This window comes from Lutra lutra, chromosome 11 (assembly GCF_902655055.1).
Source record: "Lutra lutra chromosome 11, mLutLut1.2, whole genome shotgun sequence".
In the NCBI taxonomy this organism is placed as follows: Eukaryota; Metazoa; Chordata; class Mammalia; order Carnivora; family Mustelidae; genus Lutra; species Lutra lutra.
Genome location: NC_062288.1, coordinates 79,429,682 through 79,453,030, shown reverse-complemented (window position 1 = coordinate 79,453,030; position 23,349 = coordinate 79,429,682). Strand labels below are relative to the sequence as shown.

At 38.7% G+C, this 23,349-nt stretch overlaps 1 long non-coding RNA gene across 2 annotated transcripts in view; it reads left to right on the top strand.

Moving 5' to 3' along the window:
- LOC125080564 (uncharacterized) overlaps nt 1-23,349 on the top strand; it is a 310,278-nt gene that overhangs the window by 250,359 nt on the left and 36,570 nt on the right. The window contains exon 6 of one of the 2 annotated variants that reach the window (XR_007121405.1): nt 6,206-6,267. The exons of the other annotated variant lie outside the window; for it this stretch is intronic. This is a non-coding gene — a long non-coding RNA (uncharacterized LOC125080564). Of the gene's footprint in view, nt 1-6,205; nt 6,268-23,349 lie in introns of those variants that run through there. 2 annotated transcript variants of the gene reach the window in all.

Genomic DNA, 23,349 nt, shown 5'->3' with positions numbered 1-23,349 from the left:
ATGGTACCCAGGGCCAGAACCGATAGAAATGAGACAGTTAGGTGTTTGAAGCAGGAAAAAATCATGGACAAGTAGAAGGAAGGCATGAAAGCAGGGAAGAGTACAAACGAAAGGTTATAAAAGAGGGAGGAAAGGAAAATAAAAGTCTTTGAGTACAAAGTTGAAGGAAAACAGGGAGTAAAATGATAAACAAGTGAGAGAAAGAACAAAATACAAAGCAACAGGAAACAAGGTTTGAAAATCCATTCCAAGTTAAACTCATGAAAATGACCTCAAAAAGAAATACCAATTGAACTTTTTTGGCTATCTTATCAAAAACCTAAAGTCCTCTGGCTAGAAAAAAATACACCTTTTATTATGACAGGAGCCAAGAGTTTCTACAATATTATTGAATCAAGTATTTGTCAGACAACTAGATGTTGATAATTGTTGGAAACTATTGGCCTACTTTTTCTCCTTCAAAAAGGATTTTTTTCCTAACATATATTTATGCCATTTGTTTAACCACAAATAAACAGTCAAATGATTTTGTTTATAACCTCAAACCCAAAAGCTTGTTCAGAACAGAAATATGAACCAGAAATAAATTACATGGTAAATCAGACCCTCATTTTGGGGCTGGGACACTATGCAAAGTGGTTTACAATTTGTCCTTTGCAGTGTAAATGAAAACCCCAAGATTTTGGCAAGAAAGGAAACGTTTCCTTCTTTTTAAATTACGTTTTTGTATACATGAGAAGACTTCACAAATAGAAATTTTCCCATTTTCTAAAAGTGTGGAAGAAAAATTACCCTTGAGAAAATGTTTATTTTTAAATATAAAAATATATTCCTTAAAAGAAATGCAAATTAAAACTACATTGAGATACTACTTCTCACCATCAGATGGCAAAAATCCAAAGGATTGGAAATCTACTTGTTGGTGAAGCTACAGGGAAACAGGTCCCCTAACTTAGAGCTGGTAGATCTGCAAAATGTCACAGCCTCTAACGAGGGAAATTTGATCATATCTGATAAGAGCACATGTGCATTTACCTCGTGACCCAACAATTCGCTTTACAGGAAACTACTCCAAAATATGAAAATAAATATGCATAAATGACTCACTACCATTTTACTGTAATAGCTAAAGAATGGAAATAACCTAGGTGTTTGATTATGGGACTGATTGAATAAACGATGGTACATCCACATGATAAGAGTATTCTGTGTCAAGAAAAACAATAAAAATAATATGTTAAAAATAGGATTTTCTATATAGTGTGGAGCTATCTCTAGGATATATTGAATTAAAGTAGTAAAGGAAGGGAAAAGGATGCATAGTATGCTATTTAGCTTAAAGGGAAAATGTGAGAATACTTCTACATTCTTTTGAAGTTTTTTAAAAAATTTATTCATGAGAGAGAGAGGCAGAGGCAGAGTTCTCCCCGCTGAGCAAGCAGCCCACTGCGGGACTTCATCCCAGGACCCCCGAATCATGACGTGAGCCCAAGGCAGATGCTTAACCATCTGAGCAACCCAGGCTCCCCTACATGGAAAGGTTATATATAATATATAATATATTATATTTTAAATTATCTATAAAGAAAGAAAGGAGGTAGGGTGAAAGAGATAAAAATAGATCTCTTAGTATACAGTATTTTGTAGGTTTGACTTTGAAACCATGTATTTTACTTAATTTACTTAATTAACACTTCTTTTTTTGATCCCCAAATATTTAAAGTAAAGTGAAACAATTAAAACTGGGAATCTCTTGATGGCATCACTACACCAATGACTTTACAGCACAGCGATTTAACTGTACATCCTTAGTTGTATGGACCTAAGGTCTATGAGATAATATTAAACTGTTTTTAAGGGACATCTTACTGTCGTGGTTGCAATTGTATTGTAATTTGGAGACTAGTATGTGTATTGTGGGACAAAGTACATGCTTTTATTGACAGAGGTTTTCAGCATAAGAAAAAGGAGGTCCATATATAGGATCACAAAAATTAAGGAAAAAGTCTCTACTCCTGAATTCTGTTGGAAGTACCATGAGTCAGTGTAAACCATAATGTACTTTACGTATAAAGGTTAATGAGCTTAAAGTTGAGTCCAGAGAAACCATGCAAACTGAAACACACAGAGAAAAAAAAAAGACTAAAAATATAAACACAGCCTAAATGTCAACTGGAAAAGTAAAAATCAGTCTAACATCAAACACATGTCTAATTGGAATCTGAGGTGGAAAGGAGAGAATAGAGCAGGAAAAAATACTTAATTAAATAAAGGCAAACATCTTTCCAAATTCAATTTTTTAAAATTCCAACCAGAAATCCGAAAGCTTGTCTATTCCTGGGCCAAGGAAACCACACATAGGCGTACACAGTCCAATTGGTGAACCCCGAGGATAAACAGAACAGTTTAAAAGCAGACGGAGGAAAAAACACACATTGTATTTGTGGACAATAATAAGAATAATCACAGGCTTTTTGTGAGACATTATGCAGGTTAGAAGATAATAGAATGATGTGTTTAAAGGGTTCTAAGATCAAAAAGGAGGTATAGTCAAAGAAAATATTCTTCCAAAATGAAGGCAAAAACAGGATTCAAGATATATACAGGTAAACAGCTGAGAGAATTTGTCACTAACAGACCAACATTCTAAGGTAGCCTTTAGGCTGAAGGAACATAATCCTGATATTAAACTATAAGAGAACATTACCATAAAAAAGGAAATTAGAAACCAATGTCACTCATAAATATAGACATAAAAATATTTTTAAAAATATATTCACAAATCAAGTTCATTAATTTATAATACTACATTGTGACAACTAGGGTTTATTATAGTAATACAAGATGGGTTTGATATTGAATATCAAACATGTTCACAAATATAAAAGGAAAAAAATCATATTATCATTTCAGTGGGGGGGGAAGCATTTGACAAAATTCAATACCAATTATTGACTTTTTAATAACTCCCGCCAAACCATAGAAAGCAATTTTCTCAATCCATTCAAAGGAATCTTCAAACAAACCAACCCCCAAAACTATGACAATTTTTCATACCTAACCATGGAAGTATAAAGACTTCCTTTCTAATGTCAGAAACAAGGACAGGATGGCCACTCTGACCGCTTAACATTCAGTATTGCACTTGAGCTACTCTTCATGCTGTGGGTGCAAGCTCGCTCCCTGAACTGCTTGTAAAATGCATCTAGCTTGCTGCCCGGGGGTAGATCCCTATCTGCTGAACCTTTAACCAGTGTCCATTCAGAACACCAGTACCCGGCTCATGCTATAGAAAAAGGAGACTTCGGGGGGAATGTCATGGACTGTACTGCTTCTCTGTTTCTAAGTTATCGCCAATAAAGCTTATATAATATCTACACTGTATAATGCTACTGGTGGAATTCTGTGATCCCTTTGCATGGGTCCTGGATATATCTTGGAATTTACCCATGCATGTTTCTTCCAGATATACTCTATATAATGTTTATGAAGTTATTATATAACTATTTTTTAGTAATAGTTATATAATAGTTATATAATGTATATAGTGTTCATAATACTGAACACAATCTAATTACCCAATAATAGAGAAGTGGTGAAAAAAATCACGTACATTCAGAAAATAGACTACCTGACAGTTATAAAAATTATAAAAAAAGAATTAAGAAACTCATTATGTAGGAACATGTAATGATCTCCAAGATATAATGTTAACTGAAAAGGCAATGCAAAGAAAATGTGTATATTAAAGTAAGGTAGGTAGTTAAATGATAGCTAAATAGATACACATTTACTTGTATATGTATAACATATCTCTGTAAAGATACACAAAAATATTTAATATTTGTTAAGTCTGGAGAAGGGAACTTGTTGGCAGGGCAAGAATGAAAGGGAAATGTTTACTATAAAAACCCTATCTTCCTTTTGAAAGTGAAACCATCTTATTGTATTGATCCAATGTTAAATCAAGTTGATCCAGAACTAAATCAAGTTGAAATTTAAAAGATAAAGAAAAAACTCCCTTCTTTAAAATAAAGTATTATTTATGTGTTACTATTCTTAATCCATGGAGTGTCTCCTGTCATTATTCATAGGACAGGTTGAGATGTGATAACAGGATTCAAATCTAGATAAGGAGATAAAATAGTGAGAGAAATACCATGAGAATGAATATTATCTGCCAAGATCTGTGACCCTGTTGAGATAATCTTCAGTGTACATGAGCCAAACTTGAGGAGTCTCACAGGAAAGGCTGCGCCAGATAGACACATAGGATTCCCTTACACCGACTATCCTTTGCTGCCTTGTCACTACAATCCCACCTTCCAGCTCGATACTCCTGCCATGTAAACACAGCTGTCTCTCACTCCTCCTCTGACCTCATTTTATTTGATGCTTCAGAATCTTACTAATCCAGTCAAAGCTAGGAAAGAAGATAAAGTTGGATTTGGAAAGGGATGGATAATAGAAGGTAGAGAAGGAAGAGAGTTTTTAGGATCAAATCTGGGAATCTAACCACCAAATTATAATATAATGTATATGGGAAAATTCATTTCCATTTTCTACACTATCAGTATATATATATATATATATATATATATATATATACACCCTGCTTGGTGATAATTTTTGGATTTGATATTATAAGCAATGGCAACAAAAGCAAAATAAACAAGTGGGATGACATCAAACCAAAAATCTTCTGCACAGCAAAGAAATCCATCAACAAAATGAAAAGGCAACCTATGGATTGGAGAAGATATTTGTAAACCATAATTTAATGAAGGTTTAATATGCAAAGTATATAAGGAATCAATCAATACCACTGTGGAAAACAGTATGGAAGTTCCTCAAGAAATTAAAAATAGAAGCACCATATGATCCAGCAATCCCACTTCTGGGTATATATCCAAAGGAAAAGAAATCACTATCTCAAAGAGATATCTGTACTCCCATATTCATTGCAGCATTACATAAATACAAGATATATACTATATATAGTATATATACACATATATACATATATACACAATATATACAGTATATAATATTTATATATATGTGACATATACATATATTGTATATATATGTAATGTTGCAATGAACGTGGGATTATTAAATATATATGCATGTATATATATCTATATCTATATTTATTTATTCAGCTTTAATAAAGTAGGAAATCCTCCTATTTGTGACAACATGGATGACCCTAGAGGACATTATGTTCAATGAAATAAGCCAGACAGAAGATGACAAATACTACATGAAATCTCATATATGGGATCTAAAGAGGAAGGAAGGAAGAGAGGGAGGGAGGGAAGTTAGAGAGTGGTGGTTCCCTGGGGCTAGCAGTTGGAGGTCAGTGGGGATGGGAAGTTGGTAAAAGGGTACAACTTTCAGTTGTAAGATGAATAGTTCTGAGGATCTAATATACAGCACTGGGACTATTGTTGCTAAGACTGTATTGTATAATTGAAATTTGCTAGGAGAACAGACCTTAAGCATTCCCCCAAAACAAAAAATAACAAAAAAGTAACTATGATATAACGGATATGTTAATTAACTTGATTATAGGAATTCTTTCACAATGTATATGTATATCAAATTATTATTTTATTCACTTTGAATATATTGTAATTTTTATTTGTCAGTTATATGTCAATAAAGCTGATGGGGGGTGGGCAACATTTTGAACAATGTCCTATTTGTAAAGGAGGTTTTTACTTCTATGTTTGTACTCCCTGTGGAGACATAAAGACTGAAGGTTATAAAAGCAAAAAAAAAAAAAAGTAATGGCTGATGACTTTTAGACCCAATTAGTAAAGATGTTTTCATTTTCTTTTTAAAAATAAAGCTTATGTTGAATCTCATTTATGCATAGATAGTGCTGGTTGGTTTATGGAGACCATGGCAAAAGGAAAAGATATACCAGCATAGGTTTCAAGGTCCAGCAGACAGTTCTGAAGAGCTTCATGCTGGCAACTTTAAGTAACTTTCTCCTTCATATATCACCAACACCAAAATTTGTGAAACAGATGGTATTGCATGGCTATTTATAGTTTGTGTTGAAACTTGTTAAAGACAGTTTGGATCATGATTAAGAAATCTTATCACCTCTTAACTGAAACATAGCACAAAGTTTTTCTTAGAAGGTGTTAGAAAGGCAGCTGATGATTATAGTCAATGTTTCTTCTTTCTACAGATAAAAAATCTAAAACCACCAGTGGCCTTCTGGATGCAAGCATACATAGAAAATCAAATACATAAGTATTTGTATCTACTAAATAAACAGGTGTACCTTGGGTCCCTGACACGTGGTAGATTAAATAGATGGTAGATACATAGCTAGATAGGTCGGTAGGTAGGTAGGTGTATAGATGGATATAGATTCTTATTCTATTTCAATGTATCTTTTTTCCATGATTTAAAGTAGTAGCCATTAGAGCTGTTGAACAACTGCTTCTTGTTCTTCCCCTTCTGGGCACTTTGTAGATTTATGCTTCTTTGCTCCTTTGTGTTTGGATAAAACTGTGTGACTAAATCTGGCCAATGGCTTGTGGACAGATTTGTGATGTGATAGCTCTGGGCTCTGTGACAATGCCAGACCTCAAAAAAAAAAAAAAATTATTTTTCCTTTTGGTCCTTGACTGACCACAATAAGCAAAGCCATTACCAACCTGTGATGAACATGTGGGAAAAAGCAGTAAAGCAGCGTTACTTTGAGGTTCTGATATTTTTCAGGTTATTTATAACTAACGTATCATCTAGCCTATCCTGACTGATACAGGTCATGCTGAAGTCAACACACAATAAAAAGGAGCAGCTTTTTGTTTACCCATGGAAACAGAGAAAGAAAATGCCTATTCCTGGAGATAGCATTTCTTTCTTTACATGAAATAGGACAAAAAAAAAAACAAATAACAAACACACAACAAAAAACCAAACAGGCCAATTTGAAGCAAATTTACCTGCAATGCTGCTGCTGCTGGAGGAGAAAAACTCTCTTAGCTAAGTTTTCTTGGCTGTCAAAATGCAGACATTACTATGACTAATTTTAGTAAAGGGAATCAAGGAATCATTAGTATCTCTCAAGCAAAGGAAAAGGTAGAAAAAAAATAGACATTAGGAGAAGAAATACAAGAAAATTAGAGAGTCAGTTCAGGAGATTGAGTAGGATTTCCAAAAGAAGCGGCGGGGGGACATAAGGTAAAAATGAAATAATTCAAGTTAATGTTCTAGAAACGAAAGAAATAATTTTCAGATTGCAAAAAATCCAGAGTTCTCTGCAAAAAGACTGAAAACTTACCAGGTATACCATAATGAAATTTCAGAATAGTGGGAACACTGAGAAGATCCTCAAAGGTCTGAGAGAAAAAGAGAGGGGGGGGGGGGGGGAGAGGCAAAGGAGGAAGGGAGGGGGAAAAGAAGAGAAGAGGGAAGGAGAGAAAAGAAGAGGAGGGAGAGAGAGAGAAACAGAAAGCAAGAAGGAAGGAAAGAACGAAGGAAGGGTTGTAGGGTTCTTGTCTCATGCAGTTAAGAATGAATATCAAGGACACAAAAGAATGAAGTGAAAGTTTTTTAAGTGAAGGTGAGAACAGAAAAGGAAAGCTCTCCAGAGTGAGAGGGGACCAGGATGGGTTGCCACTGAAGGTTTTTATGGGCAGTCCTTTATAGAAAACTGACCAGGGAACTTGATAACTTTCATGTCAATGTCATAGTAGACTTGTTAATATCATGAGAATATCCTGTGTATATTTAGAATAAACATGGTGGACTTACAACTGTCATGAGAACATGCAAAGGTGTTCTTGTAAATACATGAGAACAAATAAGGTGTTCTTGTAAATATGAGCACAAACAAGGTGTTCTTGTAATTATCATGAGAACAAACAAATTGTTCCCTTCTCTCTGGTTAATATCTCATATGTAGCATTTCTCTACACCTGGGATTTCTGAAAGCCTGGTTACATAGCCTCCTACCTGTCTCTCCCTACCTAGCCTCTCCTGCCCCTGGGAAGGAAGGAAGGGAGGATGGAAGGGAGGAAAACAGATTTCTGACAAAGCATCAAGAATCAGGTTGCCTTCTGTGTTAAGATGACATTAAGTGCTGTATAAAATAGACCCCAAATATGAAATGGCTCAAATATATGAATTTATTTCTCAGCAGCTTCTCCATATTTAGTAATTCAGGGACTAAGACTTTTCCTCACTTTGGGAGGTTCTATTCTCTAGAACCCCTTTCTCTTCCCCGCCCAGCTGGCAAAACAGGAAAAAAAGTGTGTAGGAAGGCTGTCCTATTCTTAAAAGACTTAACCAGAAAAGAAAACACGTCATGTGTACTGACATTGCGTTAGTACCAAGACAATCATAAATAACTATGAGAAAGGCTGGCATGAACTGTAGCTGTGTCACAAAGCATAAGAGGGACAGAATTTTTGGTGACCAGCTAGCAGCAAAGAGGGAGCAGTAGGGCCCATGAAGCCACTAGCAGTAAAAAGCCTGGTTTCCTTCAGGATCTAAGGAAATGAAATCACCCATCTGGGCGTCCTTCGTAGAGTAACATACTATGATCCTTAACCTTGGTAAAGGCATGCTCATAAATACTAATTTGTTCCAATCTATAAAGGCCTACATATTAAATAGAACACTTATGATCCAGGTATTATGAAAAACTAGAAAACACGCATAATAAAAAAAAAATCGGTGAATCCAGGAGACTCAGAGGAAAAATGGGATGGGAGGGGAGGGGAGGGGAGAAAGGCACTACGCAGAGGGTCTAGAATAACCAGAGTTCTGCTTGGCCTGAAGTCTGAGGGTTGTGCTTCTCAAAGCAAACAGAGGGAGCCTTGTGCCCACAGAGAACAAGAGAGAGTAGCATGATAGCTTGACTGAGGTTAGAAGTGGGGTAAAATTGAAGGGGGAAAAAAAAAGACTCAAGAAGAGTCTGACAAGAAAACCCCATGTTCAGGAGGACTGAAATTAGAAACCCAGTCTGAACCACTGGAACCTAAGAATGGCCACTCTGAGTCAGACCAGGGGGTTCAGTAGCCTACTTTTCTTTTGCCATCATTGACCTCAAACATGTGCGTTCTTTGCCCTTTCTGGTTTTATTACACTTTTTAAAAAGTGCAGCAACAAAATGTACAAAAAAAAAAAAAAATAGAAACCAAATTTCATAAGAACATAAACAGTGGTTTTATAGAGAAATGGAATAATGGCCCTAGTTTGTTCCAAAGCATTTGCTTTATCTCAAATGGACTGAGAAATGGAGAATGAAGATGCGAGCCAGTGCAGACAGTGGGTATGAACAGGATGGCAGGAACGATCAGAGAGAAAGTTAAAGGCAGAGGATCTTCCAAGGAATGAAAGGACCACAGTCTAGAACCAACCATTTGAGATGCAGTGATAAGCCAGTAACTTGTTTGAGTCTACTATATGTTAGACACTGTGTTATAGACTTCTCTTGTACTATTTCTTATCCCCCCCACCAATAACTTTATCCCCATTTTACAGATTTGAAAACTGAACTTTATAATAGCTATAGCACTAAGTGGCCTGCAGATTCCAACTCTGTCTTATTCTAGTATGCGCTTGGATTCACTGTAGTAGATCGGTAAGCAGAATAGGTGCTGAAGAGTGAAAATCAAACGTCTTTATGAGAATCATAACGAGGATGGCATGATCTACTATGTGCATTTCAAAGATTTATTTATTTATTTTAGAGAGAGAGGGATAGAAAAAGAGAGGGAGAAGCAGACTCCCCGCTGAGCAGGGAGCCTAATTCAGGGCTGGATCCTAGGACCCTGGGATCATGACCTGAGTCGAAGGCAGACGCTTAACCCACTGAGCCACCCAGGCGCCCCTATTATGTGCATTTCAAGTATCACTCTGGCTGTCATGTTTGAGACAAAAGTGGGGGAGAAGGTACAGACAGAGAGGACCTTAGGAAACTATTGAGTTGTCGTGGAGAGAGAATGGGAGCTGGTAAGCAGAGGTCAGATGTGGACCTCACTCAAGTGACTTGCTCATGGGCCGAATGTAGGCACGAGGGAAAGAAAGGAATCAAGAATGAGTCCTCCATTTCTGGGTTGAGAAATTAAGTGGAAGTTAGTGCTCTTTAATAAGTTGAAGGGAAGATAAATTGTTTTGATGGAAAAGAGGGTCAGCAGTTGTGTGTCTGACCTATTAAGTTTTGAACATATTAGACATTTTTAATCCTCACAGAGGTTTTACAAAATGATTTTTTTTAAAGATTTTATTTATTTATTTGATAGAGAGATCACAAGTAGGCAGAGAGGCAGGCAGAGAGAGAGGAAGGGAAGCAGGCTCCCCGCTGTGCAGAGAGCCCGATGTGGGGCTCAATCCCAGGACCCTGGGATCATGACCCGAGCCGAAGGCAGTGGCTTAACCCACTGAGCCACCCAGGCGCCCCTACAAAATGATATTATTATCATCCCATTTCACCAGCAACAAAGCTGGAAATTCAGGGATATATTAAGTTTCATCATCTTAAATAGTGAAGCTAGAATTCCTCCTCAGATCTTTTCTAAGGTCATGGAACATAAGGAGTTTCAAAAGTGCCCCATTGCCCCCCTAAAAGATGTCAGGATTCTTGAAGGCAGAGATTACTCAATTTCGCTCTTCCACATCATTTAGCATCAGCTCTAGGAAAGGAATAATTTCAGAATTTTCAGGGTTTTAAGCATACATAAGCATTATTTGAAAGTGAAATCACTTTCCTCTGCCTTGGGAAATACATTCTTCCCAAGAAGCATCCTTCAGTATCCTTGCCTAAGGAGATGAACTTGGGGAGTGGGAGGGGTGCTTTTCACTTGTATATATAAGTACTAGAGAACTGCTTTATTGTTGTACCTTCAGCTTCCACGGAAAAGCTAAACTGCTACGTTAGTGAGCAGAATAAAAGACTCAACGCAGAAAGGCAGACTTTGCAGACACAGAAGTTACAGAATAAAAGCCTGCTTAATAATCTCCACATCATCTTCTGAAATTCCTTTTAACAGTGGCCATCTTTTTTTTAACAGATTATTTATTTATTTATTTATTTTATACTTTAAAAAATTAACATATAATGTATTATTAGCCCCAGAGGTACAGGTCTGTGAATCATCATAACCGTGGCCACCTTAAAACCTGTGGTCTTCTTAATAATTTAAGTGATTGTGACAAAAAGTGTGGCTTAAGTAAATGTCACATTTTTTAAAAAACATACATTTGTGTATTACTAAAACCCTTCATGGATTAGATAATAACCTTTCTGATTTTAATAGCTAGACTCTCCCTATTCATGAGTCCCGTGAAATATTCATAATGATTTATACCTAGGGCTCGAGTGTCTCCTGTACCCGGAGAGCATCCGTGTGTATTAACTGGTGTGTGTTATGTGTGCATCCCAATAACTCTTTCTCTTAAATTTTCTCATAGTTGGTATTTTGTTCTGCAGCCGTAACCACGTTTCTGTGTGTACATTTATTATTTCAATTGACCCAATCTGGCTTCTCTCTAAGACTACTAAGCTGAATATAGAACTTTGACCTTTATCAGTATTCTACTTGAATGAACTTCGCTTGGAGCAAAATGATTCTTGAGCAACAACCACTGTAGAGAAGGTGAAGTGCTACAGAGAAATTCTGCCTCCTGCCCCCAGATGTTTCTTCAGCTCTGTGAGACATGTTTTCTCACACTCTAGGGCCCTTTAATTTGGTCCAATGTATTGATTAAGACAGTGATTTCAAATAAAGGCCCTGAAGCCCCACTGCCTAGGTTTCAATGCCAGGTCTACCAGTTGTCAGCTCACTGAGTCTGGTCTTCTTCTACAAGAGTAATGGCACCCTCTACGAGTGTACGGTATCCACAACAATTCATAGATTGTTTGAAAATTTAACTAATAAATGGACCTACAGCTATTCCTAGCATATATATAAGACTAAGTATTTTTCTCCTTACTTGTTTCTGCAATTGATCACTAATATGTGATATCTATTTAATTTCTGTTTTACTCAGTATGAACCTTTTTCTCCTTAAAGTAATTGTCATCTATCAGTGGGGAAAAAAAAAAATCAGAGTTCATGGCCTCATTGTAGAAATGAATAAATATAAGTTAGGGCTAACAAGTCAATATAGACCTCAATAAGGGCTAGTAAGTCAATAATATAACCTCAAAAAACTAGAAACAAAAAACTAGAATTTCAGCTGAAGATTTTTTTTTAAAGATAAATAAATGTGAGTGTTGTTACCTATAACATGTTTGGCATAAAAGAGATAACGCTTGGGTAGTAGAAACTACTCATTCTCCACTGAATGACCTCTATTTAACTATGTCCTGGGAAACCAAGCAGAATTTGAATCAATATGCTTTTTCAGGAAATTATAAGGTGGAAAATGAATCAGTGCTCTATTAAACTGGTCTGGAGGCACAGCTAGTTAGGACTCATCTTATGGGGACCATTCTATGTGCTCTTAGAAAGAGCAACAACCTCACAACTGTAGTCCGAGACTTCATCAAGACCTGGCTCCTGAATGAACCAGAAAACATTTTGTAGAATCACTAATATAAGAGAGAATGATAGTGTGTTTCCTCTTTCCTTTGCCTGAGTTCTCTTCCTTCTGATATCTGCAAGTCTGTGTTCAATGTCACCTTAACAGGGACGGCAGAAAAACAGAATACCATTGCCCACCCTGAACTCTGTATCTTTAAGCTCTACTCATCTTCACAGTTTTTGTCATCTCTAGCCATATTTTAAATTTATTTATGAGCACTGAGACTTTTTGTCTGGTACAAATAGTTGTTGCTAAATAAATAAGTATCTGTTAAGGAAATGAATAGATATATCTTCCTACACATTTAAAATATGTATGTACGTGACATACGACACACACAGCAATCTTCCCTTTGCGCAGCGTGAGGACTCTACAGGCTGAGGCCATGAGAGGCCATCGAATGATGGATGAGAAAATTTTTTATTTTTCTGGACTCTTTCACATTTTTTGCTAAAACATTAAAAATTCTCTTACTGCCAGTTCTAGATGTATAGGTACATCACAAAAACAGTAAAACTAATATTTAGCACACTGTAATTTAGAGCATTCAAAACATTGAAAACAAAAGTGCTTTCTCTCTTTTAAAAATACACATCAAGAGTAGTTTGAACAGTGCTTGCCTTTTTCTCATCCTATGACATGGAGTGAGCGTCTGTATTACACCGTGGCGAACTGTCATAACTCCTATTTGGATCAACTGAACCAACACTTGAGCCATTGGGGGTTTTTTCTTAATTTTTTAATTTTTTATAAACATATAATGTATTATTAGCCCCAGGGGTACAGGTCTGTGAATCGCCAGGTTTATACTTCACAGCACTCACCATAGCACATACCCTCCCCAATGTCCATAAAACATAACGCAACCACCCTCTCCCTACTCCCCTCCCCCTGGCAACCCTCAATTTGTTTTGTGAGATTAAGAGTCTCTTGGGAGGAGTCAAGATGGCGGAGAAGTAGCAGACTGAGACGACTTCAGGTAGCGGGAGATCAGCCAGATAGCTTATCTAAAGATTGCAAACACCTACAAATCCAACGGGAGATCAAAGAGAAGAAGAACAGCAATTCTAGAAACAGAAAATCAACCACTTTCTGAAAGGTAGGACTGGCGGAGAAGTGAATCCAAAGCGACGGGAAGGTAGACCGCGGGGGGAGGGGCCGGCTCCCGGCAAGTGGCGGAGCAACGGAGCAACAAATCAGGACTTTTAAAAGTCTGTTCCGCTGAGGGACATCGCTCCAGATGCTTAACCGGGGTGAAACCCACGCAGGGTCAGCGTGGCCTCAGGTCCCGCAGGGTCACAGAAGGATCGGGGGTGTCTGAGTGTTGCAGAGCTTACAGGTATTAGAACGGGGAAGCCGGCTACAGAGACAGAGCCGAGGAGTGAGCTCTAAGCTCGGGGTTACCTTGAACCGGTCGCAGGCTCGGTCAGCTCGGAGCGCGGCCGGAGGCCAGGGTGACGGGAGTAATTGGGCGCTGTTCTCTGGGGGCGCACTGAGGAGTGGGGCCCCGGGCTCTCGGCTCCTCTGGGCCGGAGACCGGGAGGCCGCCATCTTCATTCCCGTCCTCTGGAACTCTACGGAAAGCGCTCATGGGAAAAAAGCTCCCGAAAGCAAACCCGAGCGGATTACCCAGACCGGCCCCGGGTAAGGGCGGTGCAACTCCGCCTGGGGCAAAGACACTTGAGAATCACTACAACAGGCCCCTCCCCCAGAAGATCAGCAAGAAGCCCAGCCAGGACCAAGTTCACCTACCAAGGAGTGTAATTTCAATACCAAGGAGAGCAGCGGAATTCCAGAGGAGGAGAAAGCAAAGCATGGAACTCATGGCTTTCTCCCCATGATTCTTTAGCCTTGCAATTAATTTAATTTTTTTTCTTTTTCAATTTTTTTTCTTCTTCTGCTAAATTTTTTTAACTTTTACCCTTCTCTTTTTTAACGTTTTTTAACTAGTTTATCTAATATATATATATTTTTTTCCTTTTTATACTTTTTCTTTATTGGTTTTCTTTTTTTAATTGTTTCTTCTTTTTTTTTTTTTTTCTTTCTGAACCTCTTTTTATCCCCTTTCTCCCCCATCACAATTTGGGATCTCTTCTGATTTGGCTAAAGCATATATTCCTGGGGTTGTTGCCACCCTTTTAGTATTTTACTTGCTCCTTCATATACTCTTATCTGGACAAAATGACAAGGCGGAAAAATTCACCACAAAAAAAAAAAAAGAACAAGAGGCAGTACCAGAGGCTAGGGACCTAATCAATACAGACATTGGTAATATGTCAGATATAGAGTTCAGAATGACGATTCTCAAGGTTCTAGCCGGGCTCGAAAAAGGCATGGAAGATATTAGAGAAACCCTCTTGGGAGATATAAAAGCCCTTTCTGGAGAAATAAAAGAACTAAAATCTAACCAAATTGAAATTTAAAAAAAAAGCTATTAATGAGGTGCAATCAAAAATGGAGGCTCTCACTGCTAGGATAAATGAGGCAGAAGAAAGAGTTAGCAATATAGAAGACCAAATGACAGAGAATAAAGGCGAGCAAAAGAGGGACAAACAGCTACTTGGACCACGAGGGGAGAATTCGAGAGATAAGTGACACCATAAGATGAAACAACATTAGAATAATTGGGATTCCAGAAGAAGAGGAAACAGAGAGGGGAGCAGAAGGTATACTGGAGAGAATTATTGGAGAGAATTTCCCCAATATGGCAAAGGGAACAAGCATCCAAATCCAGGAGGTTCAGAGAACCCCCCTCAACATCAATAAGAATAGGTCCACACCCCATCACCTAATAGTAAAATTTACAAGTCTTAGTGACAGAGAGAAGACCCTGAAAGCAGCCCAGGAAAAGAAGTCTGTAACGTACAATGGTAAAAATATTAGATTGGCAGCAGACTTATCCACAGAGACCTGGCAGGCCAGAAAGAGCTGGCCTGATATATTCAGAGTACTAAACGAGAAAAACATTCAGCCAAGAATACTATATCCAGCTAGGCTATCATTGAAAATAGAAGGAGAGATTAAAAGCTTCCAGGACAAACAAAAACTGAAAGAATTTGCAAATACCAAACCAGCTCTACAGGAAATATTGAAAGGGGTCCTCTAAGCAAAGAGAGACCCTAAAAGTAGTAGATCAGAAAGAAACAGAGGCAATATACAATAACAGTCACCTTACAGGCCATACAATGGCACTAAATTCATATCTCTCAATACTTACCCTGAATGTTCATGGGCTAAATGCCCTAATCAAAAGACACAGGGTATCAGAATGGATAAAAAAACAAAACCCATCTATATGTTGCCTACAAGAAACTCATCTTACACCCGAAGACACCTCCAGATTTAAAGTGAGGGGGTGGAAAAGAATTTACCATGCTAATGGACATCAGAAGAAAGCAGGAGTGGCAATCCTTATATCAGATCAATTAGATTTTAAGCCAAAGACTATAATAAGAGATGAGGAAGGACACTCTATCATACTCAAAGGAACTGTCCAACAAGAAGATCTAACAATTTTAAATATCTATGCCCCTAACGTGGGAGCAACAAACTATATAAACCAATTAATAACAAAATCAAAGAAACATATCGACAATAATACAATAATAGTAGGGGACTTTAACACTCCCCTCACTGAAATGGACAGATCATCCAAGCAAAAGATCAACAAGGAAATCAAGGCCTTAAATGACACACTGGACCAGATGGACATCACAGATATATTCAGAACATTTCATCCCAAAGCAACAGAATACACATTCTTCTCTAGTGCACATGGAACATTCTCCAGAATAGATCACATTCTTGGTCCTAAATCAAGTCTCAACCGGTATCAAAAGATTGGGATCATTCCCTGCATATTTTCAGACCACAATGCTCTAAAGCTAGAACTCAATAACAAGAGGAAATTTGGAAAGAACCCAAATACATGGAGACTAAACAGCATCCTTCTAAAGAATGAATGGGTCAACCAGGAAATTAAAGAAGAATTGAAAAAATTCATGGAAACAAATGATAATGAAAACACAACAGTTCAGAATCTGTGGGACACAACAAAGGCAGTCCTGAGAGGAAAATATATAGCGGTACAAGCCTTTCTCAAGAAACAAGAAAGGTCTCAGGTACACAACCTAACCCTACACCTAAAGGAGCTGGAGAAAGAACAAGAAAGAAACCCTAAACCCAGCAGGAGAAGAGAAATCATAAAGATCAGAGCAGAAATCAATGAAATAGAAACCAAAAAAACAATAGAACAAATCAACGAAACTAGGAGCTGGTTCTTTGAAAGAATTAATAAGATTGATAAACCCCTGGCCAGACTTATCAAAAAGAAAAGAGAGAGGACCCAAATAAATAAAATCATGAATGAAAGAGGAGAGATCACAACGAACACCAAAGAAATACAGACAATTATAAGAACATACTATGAGCAACTCTACGCCAACAAATTTGACAATCTGGAAGAAATGGATGCATTCCTAGAGACATATAAACTACCACAACTGAACCAGGAAGAAATAGAAAGCCTGAACAGACCCATAACCAGTAAGGAGATTGAAACAGTCATCAAAAATCTCCAAACAAACAAAAGCCCAGGGCCAGACGGCTTCCCGGGGGAATTCTACCAAACATTTAAAGAAGAACTAATTCCTATTCTCCTGAAACTGTTCCAAAAAATAGAAATGGAAGGAAAACTTCCAAACTCATTTGATGAGGCCAGCATCACCTTGATCCCAAAACCAGACAAGGATCCCATCAAAAAAGAGAACTACAGACCAATATCCTTGATGAACACAGATGCAAAAATCTCGCCAAAATACTAGCCAATAGGATTCGACAGTACACTAAAAGTATTATTCACCACGACCAAGTGGGATTTATTCCAGGGTTGCAAGGCTGGTTCAACATCCGCAAATCAATCAATGTGATACAACACATTAATAAAAGAAAGAACAAGAACCATATGATACTCTCCATAGATGCTGAAAAAGCATTTGACAAAGTACAGCATCCCTTCCTGATCAAAACTCTTCAAAGTGTAGGGATAGACGGCACATACCTCAATATTATCAAAGCCATCTATGAAAAACCCACCGCAAATATCATTCTCAATGGAGAAAAACTGAAAGCTTTTCTGCTAAGGTCAGGAACACGGCAGGGATGTCCGTTATCACCACTGCTATTCAACATAGTACTAGAAGTCCTAGCCTCAGCAATCAGACAACAAAAGGAAATTTAAGGCATCCAAATCGGCAAAGAAGAAGTCAAACTATCACTCTTCGCAGATGATATGATACTCTATGTGGAAAACCCAAAAGACTCCACTCCAAAACTGCTAGAACTTGTACAGGAATTCAGTAAAGTGTCAGGATATAAAATCAATGCACAGAAATCAGTTGCATTTCTCTACACCAACAACAAGACAGAAGAAAGAGAAATTAAGGAGTCCATCCCATTTACAATTGCACCCAAAACTATAAGATACCTAGGAATAAACCTAACCAAAGAGACTAAGAATCTATACTCAGAAAACTATAAAGTACTCATGAAAGAAATTGAGGAAGACACAAAGAAATGGAAAAATGTTCCATGCTCCTGGATTGGAAGAATAAATATTGTGAAAATGTCTATGCTACCTAAAGCAATCTACACATTTAATGCAATTCCTATCAAAGTAACATCCATTTTTTTCAAAGAAATGGAACAAATAATCCTAAAATTTATATGGAACCAGAAAAGACCTCGAATAGCCAAAGGAATATTGAAAAAGAAAGCCAAAGTTGGTGGCATCACAATTCTGCACTTCAAGCTCTATTACAAAGGTGTTGTCATCAAGACAGCATGGTACTGGCACAAAAACAGACACATAGATCAATGGAACAGAATAGAGAGCCCAGAAATAGACCCTCCACTCTATGGTCAACTCATCTTCGACAAAGCAGGAAAGAATGTCCAATGGAAAAAAGACAGCCTCTTCAATAAATGGTGTTGGGAAAATTGGACAGCCACATGCAGAAAAATGAAATTGGATCATTTCCTTACACCACACACGAAAATAGACTCAAAATGGATGAAGGATCTCAATGTGAGAAAGGAATCCATCAAAATCCTTGAGGAGAATACAGGCAGCAACCTCTTCGACCTCAGCCGCAGCAACATCTTCCTAGGAACATCGCCAAAGGCAAGGGAAGCAAGGGCAAAAATGAACTATTGGGATTTTATCAAGATCAAAAGCTTTTGCACAGCAAAGGAAACAGTTAACAAAACCAAAAGACAACTGACAGAATGGGAGAAGATATTTGCAAATGACATATCAGATAAAGGGCTAGTGTCCAAAATCTATAAAGAACTTAGCAAACTCAACACCCAAGGAACAAATAATCCAATCAAGAAATGGGCAGAGGACATGAACAGACATTTCTGCAAAGAAGACATCCAGATGGTCAATAGACACATGAAAACGTGCTCCATATCACTTGGCATCAGGGAAATACAAATCAAAACCACAATGAGATATCACCTCATACCAGTCAGAATGGCTAAAATTAACAAGTCAGGAAATGACAGATGCTGGCGAGGATGCGGAGAAAGGGGAACCCTCCTACACTGTTGGTGGAAATGCAAGCTGGTGCAACGACTCTGGAAAACAGCATGGAGGTTCCTCAAAATGTTGAAAATAGAACTACCCTATAACCCAGCAATTGCACTGCTGGGTATTTACCCTAAAGATACAAACATAGTGATCCGAAGGGGCACGTGCACCCAAATGTTTATAGCAGCAATGTCTACAATAGCCAAACTATGGAAAGAACCTAGATGTCCATCAACAGACGAATGGATAAAGAAGATGTGATATATATACACAATGGAATACTATGCAGCCATCAAAAGAAATGAAATCTTGCCATTTGCGACAACGTGGATGAACTAGAGGGTATCATGCTTAGCGAAGTAAGTCAATCGGAGAAAGACAACTATCATATGATCTCCCTGATATGAGGGAGAGGAGATGCAACATGGGGGGTTAAGGGGATAGGAGAAGAGTAAATGAAACAAGATGGGATTGGGAGGGAGACAAACCATAAGTGACTCTTAATCTCACAAAACAAATTGAGGGTTGATGGGGGGAGGGGGGTTGGGAGGGGGAGTGGGATTATGGACATTGGGGAGGGTATGTGCTATGGTGAGTGCTGTGAAGTGTGTAAACCTGGCGATTCACAGACCTGTACCCCTGCGGATAAAAATATATTATATGTTTATAAAAAATAAAATTTAAAAATAAATAAATAAATAAGTATGGGGGGAAAACAAAAAGAGTCTCTTATGGGGGTGCCTGGGTAGCTCAGTGGGTTAAGCCACTGCCTTTGGCTCAGGTCATGATCTCAGGGTCCTGGGATCGAGTCCCGAATTGGGCTCTCTGCTCAGCCGGGAGCCCGCTTCCCTCTCTCTCTCTCTCTGTCTGCCTCTCTGTCTACTTGTGATTTCTCTCTGTCAAATAAATAAAATAAAATCTTAAAAAAAAAAAAAAAGAGTCTCTTATGGTTTGTCTCCCTCCTGATCCCATGGTGTTTCATTTATTTCTTTCCTACCCCCCAAGCCCTCCACGTTGCCTCTCAACTTCCTCATATCAGAGAAATCATATGATAACTGTCTTTCTCTGATTGACTTATTTCGCTCAGCGTAATACCCTCTAGTTCCATCCACATCATTGCAAATGGCAAGATTTCATTTCTTTTGATGGCTGCATAGTATTCCATTGTAGATATATACCACTTCTTCTTTATCCATTCATCTGTTGATGGACATCTAGGTTTTTTCCATAGTTTGGCTATTGTAGACATTGCTGCTATAAACATTCGGGTGCACGTGCCCCTTCAGATCACTACGTTTGTATCTTCATGGTAAATACCCAGTAGTGTGATTGCTGGGTTGTAGGGTAGCTCTATTTTCAACTTTCTGAGGAACCTCCATACTGTTTTCCCATTGGGTTTTTAATAGCATGAAAGACCTCTGAGAATTGTTTTAATGTGATATGTATTTTGCCAGTGTCACTTCTGGGGCCTCTTCATTTTTTTTTTTCCTTTGCCTGCCTCCCTCTTTCTGTTCATTTATGAGGTCACCTTCCCTGAAGTCGTCTGGCAGCTCCACCGTAGCAATTTCACCATTTCCTCAGGCAGCTCTTTTAGCTCCAATTCCTTTTGGTCTGAGTCCTGCCGAGTTATTTACACAACGTGGTCGATGTTCCTGTCATACCGCACAGATACTGCCTGCTTTTACTTCCTGCCACATACTTAAATGTTTTCATTTGCATGCCTTATGACACATTTCTCCCAAACTGGGTTAAAGTTACATGGTCTCCAGTTGTCATATCAACAGCCTGTCCTAAAGTCCATAGACAAAAATGGGCTTTCAAAGTGAAAACACACCCCTCACCCACTGGCTGGATTAATGAAGCTGTGTTTGTTAGTAAAAAGCAGATTTGCACATTTTCAAGTCCCCGAGAGAAACAGAGTGACAGTCATCGTGCTTTGAAAAAGTTAAACTGCTTGGCCTCCATGATCTCTTGACTGCTGGGAAACCAGGGAGCCGTGCAACTGTGTACTTTCCTTTCTGTGCGTGGGCCCAATGACCTGTGTGTGGTCACCAAGTCCTAACAGCCTTTGAGAAAGGTGATATGAAGGTCATTGATCATGACTAGCATCTTCTATTTGCACAGTGATTTGTGAGTCAAGGAGCTAGCAGCTCGGTTTTTACTTTACACAATTACTCAGTAAATATACTGCGAACACTAATTTAAACTGCGCTGCTGTGGGAACTCAACTGTGTTATTTAACCAAGGTAATTGAATTGTATCTGTGTTGGAATTGTGTGCAAAGTAAGGACTACATACACTTCATATATAGGTATATGAAAGTGTTTTTTTCCAGGGGTGCCTGCGTAGTTCAGTCTGTTAAGTGCCTACCTTCGGCTCAGGTCATGATCCCAGGGTCTTGGGATCAAGTCCCTCATCAGGCTCCCTGCTCAGTGGGAAGTCTGCTCTTCCTCTGCCTCCTGTCCCCCTGCTCATGCTCTCTCTCTTTCTTTTTATTTATTTAAATAACATCTTAAATTAATCTTTATTTAATTTTTATTAAATAAAATCTTTTTTAAAAAGTATTTGTTTCCAGAACCCAAATGTGTATTGTTCTGAAACTGACAAAGAGAAACGCAACTTAATAAAGTGTAGGGTAGAGAATATAAATCTAGCCAAATGATAAATGGGGAGAAAGAGTTAAAAAGAAGAATAGAGAGTAAAAGAGAAATTCACATCTTCTCTGAGTAAGGAACTGGAGTTTGCTTAAGTTGCATTCTTCAGCTAATTCAAGGACTTTATGGACACAGGAACCAGGAAGGATAGACTGAGTCATCTTGCCCCGGCATCAGGCGACTGACTGGAAGAACAGCGTCAGCCTCAGTCTGAAGGTTCAGCTTGATTTCAGTCTGAACAGACTTTGTTGATAGAGACTGCTCTCAGACAAACACCCAGCAGGTCTGGGGGAGTGAAGCCAGGGGCCCTCTAGCCCCAGAGCTCCGGCCCCCCACCCCCGGGAGAGTAATCAGTATACGTGTCATGCCTCGATGTTATGAAACAGGAAGTCCACATTTGAGCTGAGATCAAAAGCAAGGACCTGAGCAGGCTGATCGCGTTTTATCAGGGAAAGAGAAACATAATCTTATTTGGCCTTCAAAGGTGGAAACGTGGCAACTGAGCTCCACTCCACCCCTCCAGACTACCCCGCTCTCACTCCATCCCATTTCTCTTATCAGCACGACCTGTAGGCCCAGCTTCCCAGCGTCCTAGCAGGCATCGAGTCTCTCGGACTCCTACCTTCTCCCCATTCTCATCCACCCACAAGAAGCCATGGGGCCCCCTGCTTGGCTCTGTTACCAGCTTTGCTTTCCCAGTCGGTAAAGGAAAACGTTACCTCCTAGTCACTTCCTAGATCCAGCTCTTGAAAGATCTGATAATCATTTCTTTCCCTTTCCCTTGAGAGAACAGTGTTCACCTATCTCTCCAGCGCAGTATCCCCCCTTCGTGGTTACTTTCTGTTGCCACGCTCTCAGTTAGATGGCCCCGCATATCTCCACTGATTTCTTATTTGGAGTCTTTCATTACAGACTGTAAAATATATTTAGTTTTTGTTGCAGAGCATGGAGTTATTCTCATTTACCTTCTTTCACCTTCACGCATTTCAGCATCCTGTAGGTAATATCCACAGGCCCCGCTGGGGGGCAGCCCATTGACTCCTACAATGAGGAATGCAGTGCTCAAGCGAGCAAACCGTACTTGACCTTTACTTGACCAGGTGACCTCACTTGATCAGGTGACCTTGAGCTAGTAATTCAGCCTCAAAAGGCTTCAGCTTTATCATCTGCAGAATGGGAGTACTAACACAGCCTATCTCCCAGAGAGGTCATAAAGGAGTTACTCTGTGCAAAGCACTGAAATAATGTCTAGCCCATCGTAGGGGCTCCATACATGAGGTTTATGATTTTTGACAAACTACGTTATTTAATCCCAACAACACCACAATGTGGGTACTATCCCTGTCTGTTTTAAAGATGGAAGAACCGAAGCACGGAGGGGTCAGGGACGTTTTCCAAAGTCTCGAAGTAAGCGTCACTTCTGTGAACTCATGCAGTCCGACTTCAGGACTCATTTCCTTAAGCTCAGTGTTATGCTGCCCCTTGAGAGAATTGATGGTGCTAAGGCAGGGCCCGTAATAGAATTCATATTATACGGAAATA